The following is a 15,084-nucleotide window of genomic DNA, read 5'->3' on the forward strand; positions in this document are numbered from 1 at the left end:
GAATCTCTGTCCTCAGTCAAATGAGTGTGTGCCAAACTCCCGTGGGAAAAAAAAAAAAAGAACCTGTACAACACACCTAGAGATCTAGGGCCGGAATGGATATTTTACGGGTACTGTTTGCAGAAATGAAGCTTACATTGTTCTAAATCACACAAAGGATCTTTCAGAGAACCAGGGTCTTGGGGTTTGAAGGGTCTGAAGGAGGTACCTAGTCTTCATATACACTTTAGAAATTCTGAAAGCTATTGTCAAAGTCAGTCTATTTTACATGAGGGTCCGCTCCAAGAAATGATCTGGAGTATTTTGAGGACTTATAATAAAGCTTGGAAATTAAAAGTAGGCATTTGTGCCCACTTCCGGCCAATGGAATCTAAAATGAAAGCATAGAAAGTTATGAACGAAGAGAGGAGACAACGGTAAGCAGGATGAAGGAAAGTCCATGGAGGACAGATGACTTAGCTGAGAAAGTCAAAACCCAGCGTTCTGGAGAGGCGCCGCTAATGAGAAGTGAGTTGCTTTGTGCCATGGGGCCCCTGAAAGTCTTTGGGTTTGGAGGCAGCAGGTAACTCTAAAGACCAGGGCAGGGAGTTGGGCTGGAAACAGCCTGCTAGGCAGTGGCTTCATCGTGAACATTGGCTGCTCATTCATCCTTTCTCCAACCTTATGCATCAGAGGACCAGCCTTCCTCTCTCTACCCATTATAGGAACAGGAACAGTAGCCTTATTCTCTGGGAAAACTGAGTCCAATTTTTTCAGGCTTAGAGACCTGCATTTCAATAAAAGGTGGAGCATTGTATCCAAGTCTAAATACTGAGTAAAGAAATTCCAAGGCCTTCTACCATGCTCTCCCAGAAGACTGATGGGTTCTTCTTAGGAGAAAAAGAACACCAACAAAAAAACATACCTAAAATGACATTTCAGTGCCTTTCCAATCCTTTAGCAGAAAATCACAGCCCTGACTCAATTGCTTTTTTGAAAGTTTCACTTTCATTTTGAAATAATTTGACTTACCCAAACAAGGTTGCAAATTGCATACATCTCTACACAAAAATTATATAAATTATATGTTTACCTTATATCCATCATCTAGATCGCCCAAATGCACCAAACCAATAAATTAGCATTGCCATCAAACTATTAATTTAGAGTCCTTAGTCAGGCCGCTGATTTTCCTTCCCTGATTCAGGACTAATCCAGGCTCACGCACTGCATTTATCTGTCATATCCTCTTAGCCTCCACTTTAGGACAGATTTTCATTATTGTTTTGTATTGGATGACTCTGATACTTTAAAAGAGTATCGACTAATTACATGGGAGGCTGTCCACACATCTCAGCACCACTGAAGCTAACTTTGGTCACTTAAGGAAGGGAATGCCTGCTAGGCTTTTGCAATTGAAGGCTGCATCTGCAATGAACATCTATTATAGGAAGCAAAATACTATGTTCCCTGACAGATTTGGGGCCGTGAATTGCAACCACCCATTGATGCTTCTGGTCTTATCACAGTTACAACTAGGGTAATTACCAAATGATGGTTTGTTTTCTCCATTACTTATTACACATTTTTAATGAAGATTCTATAGTGAGAGTCATTTTTTTATTTATATTAGTTTGGACTCTTGGATAGATATCTTATTTTATGGGATATATTCTATTTTATTATTTTGTTGATTAATTTGACTTTAGGTTTCACCAGCAAAAGCTTTTTAAAGCAAGTTCCTCCTTTTTTGCACTTATCCTTAACTTCTTGATCACTCTCTTACTTTCTGGTACCATAATGTATTCCAGGATCACAGTATAAGTTTTTAAAACCATAGCCTTGAATGATCTGTTCCTGCAAGGAACCATTTTTATGTTTCTTGCTGGGGAATGGTATTTAAAACCTAGCTGTGACTCCAGATGTACACTTAGCTAACCACAGTGTCACTGATTCTAGATCCTCCCTGCAGGAAGAACCAGAAGATAAATATATATGCGTGACACACTTATACATCCTATGCTTATTTAAAAACACAGAGATTCAATTATTGAATTAAAATTGACATTACCTCATATTGATGTAAAAGCGAGAGAAATGAAGAAGCCAAATACAATAGCTCAGCTTTTCCACCTTCTCGGGCCTATGCAGGTAGAAACATCCTTTACATACAGAGGATGCAGAAGTAGGTTAATAACCTGACCAAGCTACCACGGCCTTCTGAGCAACTTTTCCTCATGGTCAGGGAAGCTTGAGTGTAGAATGTCTTCTGATACTAGGGAACCAGGGGGGCATACGGGGTGGGTAGGGTGTCTCATGTTGGGGCCAACTGGCTGACAAGCCTTATCTGTACAACAGTGTCTCTATTTGGCTTTTTATTGGCTCATTCTTAACTATGAATAGACAGCCCACCAGCAATGAATAACTGAAGAAGTCTCCCACAGGAAAAACACAAATTATACTAGATCAAGCAAAATAGCAAAACACACACACACACACACACACACACACACACACACACACACACACACAAAAGAAAAACAAAAACACAAAAACAAAAACACAAAAACAAAAACAAAAAACAAAAACAACTTACAACTGTCAAAAAATACCACAGAAGACCAGAAAACCAGTGTAGGGAGGCGAGAAAAGCAAACTCCACAGCAGATAAGAAACAAACCCCACTAAACAAGACCAGAATGTCATTTAAAACAAGAAGAGAATAATAATACAGGGGTCTTGAAGGTGAGAAATACGATGTATAAACTGTATGAAGTTTAACAGAAGTGTGGGAAGGTCGAAAAGAGGGAAGACTTCAGGAAGCAACAAGAGAATTTCTTCTTCTTCTTCCCCTGAATAAATTGTTCTGGAAGCCATTAGATTTGGGGCTAAGAAAAGTTCCTCGATGCGTGGAGCTTACAGGAGGGTTCCTTGGTGGCTCAGAGCAGTGCAGTCACTGGAGCTTAAGGGGATGGGGTCGGCCCTGTAAGGGTGCCCCTGCTGGAGGGCTGCAGTCCATGGGAGTGGCCGCCAAGACCAAAATGGTGAAGGGGACTCTGAGCAGGGGAGGAAGATACTTCCACAGCCAAATGATCAAAGAGATCGTCAGTAATAGAGGTAATAAAAAGAGGTCCTGTACCACACAGTGGGAGACAATACAAAGCCCATGGCAGCTCTCCTATGATATTCCTACTTTGAAAGATGCACGATCTGAAGCTGATTGAAAAGACATCAGAGGGAGAAATCTACAAAGTAGCTAACTAATAACTTGCACTCTTCAAAATTCTCAAGGTCTTAAAGGAAAAACCAGATTGAAGGAGACTGGAGAGAAGTAAGGGCCATAACACACCAATAGGAACTGGGTCTTTTTTTTTTTATTTTTTTATTTTTTTTTGCTATGGACGAGGTTATTGGGTTATTAAGGAAAGTGGAAAAACTTGACAAGTCTAACAATTAGATGATAGTGATATAGCAGTGTTAGTCTTCTGATTTTTATGGTTTTCTAGTGTTTTATGGGCAAAGGTACTCATTTGTAGGAAATATACACTAAAGCATTTAGATATCACAATTAATCATGTTTACAGTTGTTTTCAAATGGTTTCCAGAAAGTTCTTTTGCTTATATCTATTTTCCTGTAAACCCTTGTCTTAAATTTTAAAAAATTTGCATGGCGGTGGTGGCACATGCCTTTAATCCCAGCACTCGGGAGGCAGAGGCCAGCCTGGTCTCCAAAGCGAGTTCCGGGAAAGGCGCAAAGTTACACAAAGAAACCCTGTCTCGGAAAACCAAAAAAAAAATTTACTGACAAGGGGATGGAAAGATGCTCAGTGGTTACAAATACATATTGTTCTTGTGTGGGACCTGAGTTCAGTTCTCAGCACCCCCATTGGGTGACTCCACCTCCAGGGATATGATGCCTCTGGCACCATGGACATCTGCACTCACGTGCACACTCCTCCATGCAGACACACACATGTAATTAAAAATACTTTAAAAATTAATCACCAAAATAGTGAGACAGTGAAGTCATGGAAGAAAAGATTTTAAACAAGTGAGGGTTGGTCCAGGAAATCCGATATGTAGATACTATCATCTCCAGAACGTCAAAATAGAGCAGAGAAGAGGACAGGATCACAGGTGGGGGGGGGCGACATGATTACCATGGGCCACAGCTCAGATTAACAAGCCCACTAAAACACCCAGTGTAGCACATGAAAGAGAGCAAGTTTAATGAGCACCAGAGAGGAAAGAAGACTGAGAGCGTCTGAAATGGTGTTCTAAAACACCTCGTTCTCCCTACAAGAGAATTTTTGGCTGAGGAGCAGACCATTCCTCTTTGCCAAGCCCTGACTCAATAATATCCTTTTTATCAAAGACGGTGACAGAAACGTTCAGAAAGGGAAGAGACACACATCAATCCAAAAGGCGTTTTCAACAAAACCTTGCCATCTTCCTGCTCAAGATAATGTTAAATTATAACCAGATGATGCTCAAATTCGTTTCCCAGAGCTTTTCCTCAATGACATCGCTTCTTGAATAGTGTCAGAAACCGGGGCGGAGATTTGAGCATCTGCCTGCCGTTTGTTGTGGGACGGCTGAAGGAAGGATGTTTTTGTAAAGATAAGGTCGGTGGGCACCAGCTCACTGCCCTCCCTCTCTTGAAGTAACAGTCCTCTTCTGTTTCCACCCAAAGGCGTTCAACAGAGACCTCCGAAATGGAAAACTTTTCTCTGTAACGTGGGACTCTAGAAATGGATATCCTCCAGTTCCTGACAGTCACTGTAGAAGGTAAAGATGATGTAATGTTTCTCCCGACACAGGGGAGGTCTAAAGAAGAAGGCACCCCCACTTCCTTCAGATTTGCCTTCTCTCTCATTGACCTAGATTTCTCCTGAGACTACTGTCTCACCGCTTCCAAGACTGGTTTCTCCAGGTCCACACCTTCCCATGGGGAGGGAGCTGCTTCGAATCCCCATTGCACATAGAGAGGAAAGGGGGACATTATGATTCTGAACTCACAGCGTAGTGAACACCCCAGAAAGGCACATATGCTCCTGTCCTCGGAATGGACTTTGCAGGGCAGCTTTGCCGTGAGTACCTTTGTGTAAGGTGGAAGAAGAGCCCACCCCCTCCAGGCAGAAGGCTCCAGGCTGGAAGGCCCGGTGTGGCCCTTCTAGGCACAGTCAAAATGACTGCATAAACATCAATGTCCTTCTTCTAGGCATAGTTAGAATGATTGGATAAACATTAACACCATCCGGTCTCCAGTGTGTACTCTCTCAACCCAGTACCTGTGCGTCCCAAGTCACAAAATGTCCAACATTCACAGTGACACTAGGCATTTGGCCTACGCCAGTCCTCAGCTGGCTGTCTGTGGTGGATGCAGGTTAGGTAGTTTCTTTCCTAAGCCTCACATCCAAACTCCACACCACTGCTAAAATGAGGCACCCCAGACAGACAGAGGGGAGACTGTCCAGCTTGAAGTGTACCCTGTCTTGGCATGCTTTCCTTCTGTTCCATTTTAGGCCCTGACTGTAGGACACCGGCAGAAGGCTGTCCCAGGCCCCCTTGACACCAGACTTCTGCAAAGGAAGCCATATGGACTTCTCTCTCAAAGAAATCCAACAAAGAAGGGAGACAACAGCAGAAAAAAAAATGTGACTAAGACAAGGATCACCAGAGGAGGCTATTGACCTAAGAAATCAGTGTTTATATTGGCTTTCCTTTTCCCTTCCCTGGGAATACCAAACTACCTCTTGAAGTCACATCAGCAGCCCTCAGGTGAGTCAAACCCAGAGACTCGCTGCTAGCAACCGAGGTCTTCCTTTTCATAAAGGCTGGAATTTTACTCCAGAGCCCGTGAGGACCAAGTTATGCATGGGGTGCCACAGAGGAAGCCAGCTAGAACACAGAAACTACCCGACACTGTGCCAGGGAAAAGAGAAACAGGACCCCACCGTCTACCATCTGAGATGTCATACATACTTTTCCTCACCTTTCTAATTGTTTCTCACACTCTTTGGATGCCCTCCTTAGGGGCCTGAAGAAGCAGGGTTTTGCTTTAAAGGGTACAGCCACGTCCATCTGTTCTGAATGGAAATAGTCCGGGCCAACCTCAGCAGCTCCCAGTGCCCTGGGAAGTGTACGGGATCCCGGTGAGCTGTCTTCAGATGGACATCTCCAACATTTTCCTCTGGGTATGATGTAGGCACTCACTAACGTCACCTCTTTCATGATCCCTGTTCTCTCTATCTGCATCACTGAAAGGAAGAGAGATCCTTCTATAATCTACCCAGCTGGTTTAAACTTGTCTCTCTGTCCCCAATGACTACAGCCACTCTCATGGCTCTGTGGCCTGACAGAGAGCAGCATCCAATCTACCCGACAACAGGGGTGACATTAGCTTTTGTCTTATTCTCTGTTCCAAATTTGAGAGACTTTTGTGACCTAAGCAAATTCAGAGTCACCAATCATGAATTTTTAAGTTAGATTCCCATTGCAGAGAAATTACTCCCTCCTTGGCTCAGATAAAATTCTTCCAAGTGGGCCAGTATCCACTTGGGATTGTTTTGATTCCCCCACATGGAACTAATGTTAGCTCAAGTCAACAATTTCTCCCATGTAAGTGTCCATGTGTTCGGAAGTCCACTCTAGTTTAATTAAATTAAACTGTTCAGTTAAACAGTTCAAGATCTTTTTTTGGTTTTCTCTTCTAAGTATTCCAGGAGTCTTCCCTGAGAATTCTCACAAGAACTTGTCCTGGTGTGGTGACCAATGCCATCAACACAAGAGATGGGTTTTGAAAGCTCCTCAACAGTACTTGGTACCTTATTGTCCTGCTATCCAGCTCTCTGCCAAATACATGAGCTGTCCAAAGCCATTCTTCTCCTTAAGTGTCAGTTTACTCTGAGATTTAGTGTCTTTTATTTCCCCCTCTGTGTGTGTGTGTGTGTGTGTGTGTGTGTGTGTGTGTGTGTGTGTACCTGTTCTTATGCATGTGTTCACGATGCTCTTACACATACCTGTGGAATCCAGAGGACAACCTCAGCTTTTGTTTCCCAGGTGTTGTCTAAAACAACAAAGTCTCTCCTTGGCTGGAAATCAGCCAGCGTGATAATCTGGCTGGCCAGTGAGCCCCAGGGGCCCCTTGTCTCTACCTCTCTGCCACCGGGATTGCAACCATGTGTCTTCATAGGCAGCTTGCTTGTTTGCTTGTTTGTTTGTTTGTTTGTTTGTTTTACATGGGTTCTGGGGCTAGAACTTGGGTCCTCATGCTCGCAAGGCAAGTGTTTGGCTTCTGTGACCCCGCCCCAGCACCCCGCTTTCACTCTCAAGCTAAAAGATCTTCGGGCTAGTTCTCCAAGTGACTTGTTCAGTCAACTGGGAGATTACTTCTGGAATCTTCGGTTATTAAACTAGCTTAAAGCTTCTTTTTTCTAATAAAATTCAACCTGCCAGGCAGACAGGAACACATTTTTGCCTTATTTGTACTTCTATTATTCTTTTACATAGTGCCTGATACATGGAAAGTGCCTGATAAGTTGTTCCTGGGCTGCAGTAATGAAACAAATCAAATGAGCCCATCAACAGAGAATCCAATCCTATGACCAAACCTCAGCTCCTGTAACATGGTTCACACACATCTGTGATGAAGGAGACTGTCTTCTTCTGGGCTTTTTCTTAAAATGTAAATCAGCCACTACTTAATTCATACTGTTTCTTTGTGATGCAAGATGTGACCATTTGGGATCGATTTTCTGCTTAGAAATTCTCATAGCTAGCAGGGCGGTGGTAGGGCACGCCTTTAATCCCAGTACTCAGGAGGCAGAGGCAGGTGGATTTCTGTGAGTTCGAGGCCAGCCTGAGCTACCAAGTGAGTTCCAGGAAAGGTGCAAAGCTATACAGAGAAATCCTGTCTCGAAAAACAAAAAGCAAAAAAAAAAAAAAGAAGAAGAAGAAGAAGAGAGAGAGAGAGAGAGAAGGAAAGAAAGAAAGAGAGAGAGAGAGAGAAAGAAAGAAAGAAAGAAAGAAAGAAAGAAAGAAAGAAAGAAAGAAAGAAAGAAAGAAAGAAAGAAAGAAAGAAAGAAAGAAAAAAGAAAAAGAAATTCTCATAGTTATAAACATGAGCTATGGAGCTAGACTATCTGTTCAGATCTTAACTTCACTAGAGTTAGATGTCACCATGGGCAAACTTCCCTGTGCCTTCGTGTCCATGTGTGTAAAATGGTAATGATCATGGTTTATTATCCAGTTACATGATCACTGTACAAGATGTTTTGCACAATGTCTGACATTAAGTACTCAATAAAAACATATTTTTATAAATATATTAAATAAGAAAAATATTATATAGCTGTGGTCAAATCTAGTAAAAAAAAAAATCTCAAAATGCCATAAAAAGCAATTGTATCATCCTTGGGAGACAACCAAAAAAAATCACATTACTTATATTTCTCCCCAAACATAACAGTATGGCTACTATGGGTAGCTTATTTCTTTTTTTTTTTTTTTTTTTTTTTTTTTTTTTTGGTTTTTTTTTTCGAGACAGGGTTTCTCTGTGTAGCTTTGCGCCTTTCCTGGAACTCACTTGGTAGCCCAGGCTGGCCTCGAACTCACAGAGATCCGCCTGCCTCTGCCTCCCGAGTGCTGGGATTAAAGGCGTGCGCCACCACCGCCCGGCTGGGTAGCTTATTTCTTTCGGTTGCTTTCCCAGCAGTGATGGTCTTTCTGAGCTTGGTGAAGTTCTTGGGGTTAAAGGATCATCAGAAGGCACACACTGCCGACTTCCTTTGGAGCTGCAGCCTCTACAATGATCCATCTCTGACGTCAACGTTTGAGGTTAGGCTCCAGGGAAACAAGCTCAGTATGAGGCCACAGAGAAACGGGGTGGCTGGCTGCCTGAGCAGGGAAGCACCAGCTGATAGCGGGGAAGATCCGTTCAGTTCTAAAAGAATCGTTCAGAGTCTGGACCCTGGTGCAGGTCTTCCTAGGAAGTCACCTCTAATGCACTCACACTATGGGATGTTTTTGTCTTTTGTAAAGAGACTCTTGGAGGAGGTTCTGGCTGAGGGGAAGCTTCTTTGTGGCCTTGGTTCCCAGGCATTTGGGAGATTGTGACAAGAAACTAAATCAGGGCTTGTTCTCAAATAAAAGGTCAATTTCAGTCCACTGGCTTGGGTTCAAGACAGGGTTAGGCAAAGAACCAAGCTAGGAAGGCATGAGATGATCGTGTGAGGGGGACTGGAGAGGCGTGTAGCTTTCCCGCTGATACGAATACTGCCTTCATCTTGATCATCTCCATCCATCCTGCATTCTGCAGACATGATTCAGAGCAGGATTAACCAAGGAAGAAATTATGGCATAAAGATGAAGTAGAGATTAGGAAGGGCTGGGGAATAAGGATAAGAAGCGTGCCTGTATTTGACTGCAGTCCTGCCATCCAAAGTGAACCCAGTTTGGCCCTCAGGACACACTTGAGTCATTCTCTCTCCTGTTATCAACAAGAAAGCATTTTCAACCCACACATTGGCTTCTCCCGATCTGCAGTTCAATAATGGGGTCAACTAGAAAGGAGACCCAATTCTCCATCTGCATCTTTGTTACCAGAAGAGCACATTCCCCAGCGCCCACGACATTGTCTGGAGTTGGATAGTACCTCTCAGTAGCAAGTGAGACTCACCAATAGAGCAGGCTGGTTGGCTAGTGAGCCTCGGGCAGCTGCTTGTCTCCACCTTCCCGGCACTGCGATTACAAGCACGTGCCACAGTGCCCAGCCTTTTTAAAGTGGGTGCTTGGGGACCAAGCTCAGCAAGCACTTTGCCAACTGAGATACTTCCCAGCCCCTAGTCTCTTGTTTAGATGCAGCACTTCCCTGAGAACTTCCAGTTAGAATGGCAGTGGACACCATCACCCTCTTGTAGCAGTTCCGAGGAGCCTAGGAGAGAATGGGTGTAGGCATCCCCACTCAGGAGTATCTGACAGTCAGACCTGCTTTGCACTTCTTCTCTCAGCCAGTGGAACACGGGGTTAATGACTTTGTCCAACAAAACCAAATGAGAAACTCAAGTCCAATTAAAAAGATCGCAGAAACAAGTCAAGCAGAAAGAGTGTTCTGGAAACTTTACAATTGAATTTTTTTTTCATTGACAAATGATCCTGCCATTGCTGTAGAGAGGGTAGCATATCTAATTCCTATAATTCTATATCTTTAAGTGAAGCTTGCAGGAGACGCCTTGATGGAAAGGAAGATCAATGAGACTGTAGAGAACATACTCCACTTGATTTCCCTCTCCGAATTCGGCTTCTCTCCGGGATTCTGATGATGAGACACCTCCTTCCCACCGCTGCCAGGAGCCAATTCTCTCTTACACCAATCCTCAGGGGAATCACAAAACCAGTAGCTTCAGAAACAGTCAACTTCACCAGGCTTCAAACTTCTCCAAGAAGTTCGAGCAAAGAAATCTCCTTTTCCTCCTGGGAATCTCAGAAAGAAAGAGAAGAAGGGCAGAGAGACCCAGGAAGTCCACACACAAGAGAATCTGTTTCTTTATTAAAAAGGGCCAGCCACGCTTGCCTTACCCTTAAATCAGACTCAGTGTGGTTCTGTTGGTGGCATTATTTGAGGCCTTCTATGTGATAGACACATTGATAGACACTGAAGTAAGCCGGTGTGAAGAGAAGACAAGAGTCCTGGAATGTAAAATTGTCTCTTGTGTCACCGTGAAGAAGTTAACCTCCCTGTGACTTGGCTTTCTCATCTATAAAATGGGCATAATGAACTCTGCCCCAACACTGCGAATTAGCCGGGAACCTGGGAGAAGGCTGTCCTCCAGCCTGGCCCCATCCCAGCCGCTCACTATCCAGCGAACATGTGCTCTTGGTCTTTGATTTCTGCAAAAGCCGGAGGGCAGAACTTGGAGTGTATCATGTCACAGCCTATGGCCTGAACCCCTGTCCCCCATCAGGAGTCACCATCTACTCCTCCATTGCAGAAGTCACATCACCCTCACTGCAGCAAGTACCTCAGGGTGTCAAAGCCACCAACATCTGAGTTGAGCTGAACCTTCCTCTCCAAGGGTACAGGGTCTTTCCAGGCTATGGTTCCACAGTGAAGGTTAGTGAAGACGTTGAGCCCGCAGTGATGAGTTTGATCTCCCGGGTACATTATTAGGTCTGAACAATGCAAGAGAGAACTGCCCCTTGGGTCCTATCTTGCTCTTTCCCGGCCCACTATTCTTTCCACAGCTGCTAAACATCCATCCCCAGGCACCAGACTACAGGGCCGATACCGCAGACCCCAATATGTTATCACCCCTAATGCTACACCTTTGTGCCCTCAGAGTCACTGCCTCTGAGTGACAAGAGTAATTCAGATGGTCTCTTTTCAGGGACCCTTTTCTGGTTCTCTCTTCCCATTTGCTCCAATGCATTCACAGCTGGCCTACTTGGATCCGAACAGCAGTACCTTTGATGAGCAAGTATGTTCCTAGAACACTTTGAGAACTCTTTGTTACTAAAGGTAACACACACATACACACACACACACACACACACACACACACACACACACACACACACATGCAGAGTCTGAAATATAAATTGACAGGATGTGAAGCTGCATCTTGTTTACTATACAGTGAAACATCTTAATAGTACCCTTAGCAATAATGACTTTTCTCAGAACCACCTTTCTCTTTAGTATTTAATGACTTTCATTACCAAAATTTCATCTGTTTCTCAAAAATACTTGGCAAAACCTATTTTTACTGTTGTAAGGCTAGACCTGATCTCAAAGACTGTTCTGTATGTCACAAACAAGTTTTGTTGTTGTTTAGATTTATTTTCTCTTATACACACACACGAATGTTTTGCCTACATATGTGTATGTACACACGTGTGTGCCTGGTAGCCACAGGGGTTTGGAAGACTGTGTCAGATCCCCTGGAACTGAAGTCATGGGTGGTTGTGAACCACCATGTGGTGCTGGGACACCACCCCGAGTCCTCTGCAAGAACAACATGTGCTCCTGGTCTCTGAGCCCTCTTTCCAGCCGCACAGACAACTGTTTTCTGATTTCTTTAGGGATGCATGACTTCATGGCCCGGCAACACGACATTGCTAGATGCTGAAAAATAAAGATGCTACCTAGACCAAACTTACGCTGACACCGGGGAAGATCTCACCTCCAAAGGTTCCACTGGCTGACTTGGTTCAGGACAATTATAAATGTGAAGAAAAGCGAGTCACACCCACAACTTGTCCTTAAATTGACATGATCAATATACAGCTCCAAGTAAGTCAAGCATAAAAGACAGAGATGTGGGAGGGGACTCAGGGGATCAGGCTCCAGCATGGTGAGTTTAGGAGCTTGGTGAATACCAGGCAGATGAAACAATAACGCCTACTCCAAACCTCATTTTCCTCAATTTCCAGGTAACAAGTTTTCCTGGCCTTATAAAGGTGGAGAAGTTATCTGTATCCAGATCGCATGCAGAGTGAGGAGAGACCCACGAAGTGTTAGACAGACCTGTCACGGGCAGAGGAATGTTTATTTGTTACTGGAATGTCTCTGTGTGTGCATGTGCATGCGTGCGTGCGTGCGTGCGTGCGTGCGTGCGTGCGTGCGTGTCTGTGTGTGTGTGACAGGCATGTGTGGAGGTGGGGGACAACTTTGTGGAGTCAGTTCTCTTCCACTTTTACAGAGTTCCCAAAGGTCAAACTCAGGTCATCCTGGCAAGTCCTTCACCTGCTGGGCCCCACCCAGAGAAAACTCTGTTTCCTAGCAGGGAACCATGTCCAAGACAGAGGTAAAGAATGCCAATGCCGGCAAGAAGATCCATTTTCTCCAGGATGCCCAGGGTATGTGGAAGAGAGGTCCATCAACATCAGGATGAACAGGCTGGCAATGCCACCACCCCATCAGGTCTAAGGACATGCTTGACTCGTGAACCTCTGCACGGCTCCGTTTTCCTGCAACCTCAGCTCCTCGTGCCTAGCTTCCTGAATCAACCACAGTCGCTCCCTGGCTTCCTCCTCTTCCCAGGTCCCTTTAACTGGAATTTAGCGTGTCCTTCTGGCCTCTAAGTTCAGTTTCTGCTTCAAGCTGTGGGAGATCAGATTTTAGAACCTGACTGAGAAAAGCAAAAACGGTTGTTTTGTTTTTAAAAACAAAACCAACAATGGCCGGGGCAGCAGGACTCAACCAAATGCAGCCCGGACTCCAGCAACAGCTCTGCATCAACCGGTGCCAGAGGCTCCTGGTGGTTAGGCACTAACATGATCTCTTTGGGATGAGGAAGCATGGTCTTGTCTAGTGCCATGGCACACTGAGCAGGACAAGAAGACCCTCCTACAGGCCTGGAGCAGTGCGCCCTAGGCTCCGAGGAGAAAACATGGGGCCCACCTGGCACCTTGTGGCGCTGAGCAAACAGGCACTATTATGGTGAGAAAATGTATGGTGTGGTGTGGGACAGTGGTCCCTACACCTCATCTGGACAACACAATAGAACTGGCCTTGATGGTCCAGGTGCGGGAGAGCTACCTTGAGGGCGGGAAAGCAGGAGAACAGGTCCCGCCCCTTGCTCATCTCTACAAGGGGTGAACTAGCCAGGGCAGTGCAGGAGAGCTCACCCTGGTGATGAGGACAGGTGAGAGCTGGCAGGCTGACCAACCCTGCAACTACCCAGGCCCAGAACCAGGTTATGAGTTGGCCCACCACGACATCCACCCCATCTGTGATCTGCTGGAGCACGTGAAGGGGCCAGAGCTGCAGACCCAAAGCTGCAGGATCTCCATGACACAGGGCAACAGCAGGACATCCAAGAGGAGTCCCAGTGAGGGCCCAGCATCCATAGTGTAGCAGAAACCAGAGGCCTCGACGCAGACCAGTGACGCTGCAGTGAACACTTGCAGTAAAGATAGACGCACAAAAGGGTTTACTGCGTGACTCACTGGGTCACACTACAGCTTCCATGACGAGATGCCCCTGCCTCTTTTTGCTTTTTTTCCCTTAATTTTTATTTTATTGGGGGGGGGGGATGTTTCAAGGGCAGAGGGCAAATATGAAGAGATGGGGAAATGAATGGGATCGAGATGTATGATGTGAAAGACACAAAGAATAAATAAAAAGAAAGTTAAAAATAAACAAAAAATAAACAAAACAGCAGCAATAACAAACTATTTTCCTTCCTACTAATACAACTGCATAGTTGGTTCCCTCAATTCCCAAACCCTAATTTGTTTTTCAAAACTCTGATTTTAATCCCCTTTTCTACTCTTACCTCCCATCACTTTTCTTCAAAAATCTTCCTTCCTCAATGCTATGTTTTACATTTCTGTCCTTCAGTTCATTGTTTTGCATCCCAGACCCTGGGCTGTTCCCTTCCCTTGGGTGGTTTTTGCTCCATCACAACCCCCCTTATTCCTCAAGGGTAATGTAAAACCAGCCCTTCTTCGTGGGGATGCCTCGGTGTGGAATGGATGACGGTACTGATTTCAGAATCACATGGTTGAACCAAGCTCACTGAAGGAGCCTCCAAGAATGAGGCGTCTTTATTCATCTCCCTGATAGTCTGCTATTGTTTTGCTTTCCTATTGTTTTGGTGTGGGGTGCTAGGGATTAAACCCAGAGCCTTGCACACGGAAAGCATGCTATCTACCACTGAGTTGCCTTCCACCTTCCTGCTGCATTTTTTAAAAAGCAATTTCAGCTGCTTCCCTCCAAGAAAAATTAACACACGCCCTGGGTCTAAAGAGAGAACTACCTATGGGACTTTTATGGGGACTGAGGATTGAGGAGAATTCTGAATGTGCCATGCAAAATATGAGCCTACTCTTTCCCACACTAAAGGAAATAAATTTATGTGAATCTATGAATCTCAAAACAGGGGATGATGTGAAGATCTGATGCTAGGAGGGTTTCTGGTTTGAAATATGGAGATTTTGATGCCAAGTGTCCATAAACTACAGCCCTACTGAAAAATACATTTATTGAAAGTTTTATATAAAAAAAGACATGAACTATATTCTGAGGAAACCTAATAGCCAAGTAAGTTCTTAGATATTGTAAGTCCTATAATAGGGCACTCTTGTGGTTAGAGCTCATGA

The sequence above is a fragment of the Peromyscus maniculatus genome, chromosome 14, assembly GCF_049852395.1.
Source record: "Peromyscus maniculatus bairdii isolate BWxNUB_F1_BW_parent chromosome 14, HU_Pman_BW_mat_3.1, whole genome shotgun sequence".
Classification (NCBI taxonomy): Eukaryota; Metazoa; Chordata; class Mammalia; order Rodentia; family Cricetidae; genus Peromyscus; species Peromyscus maniculatus.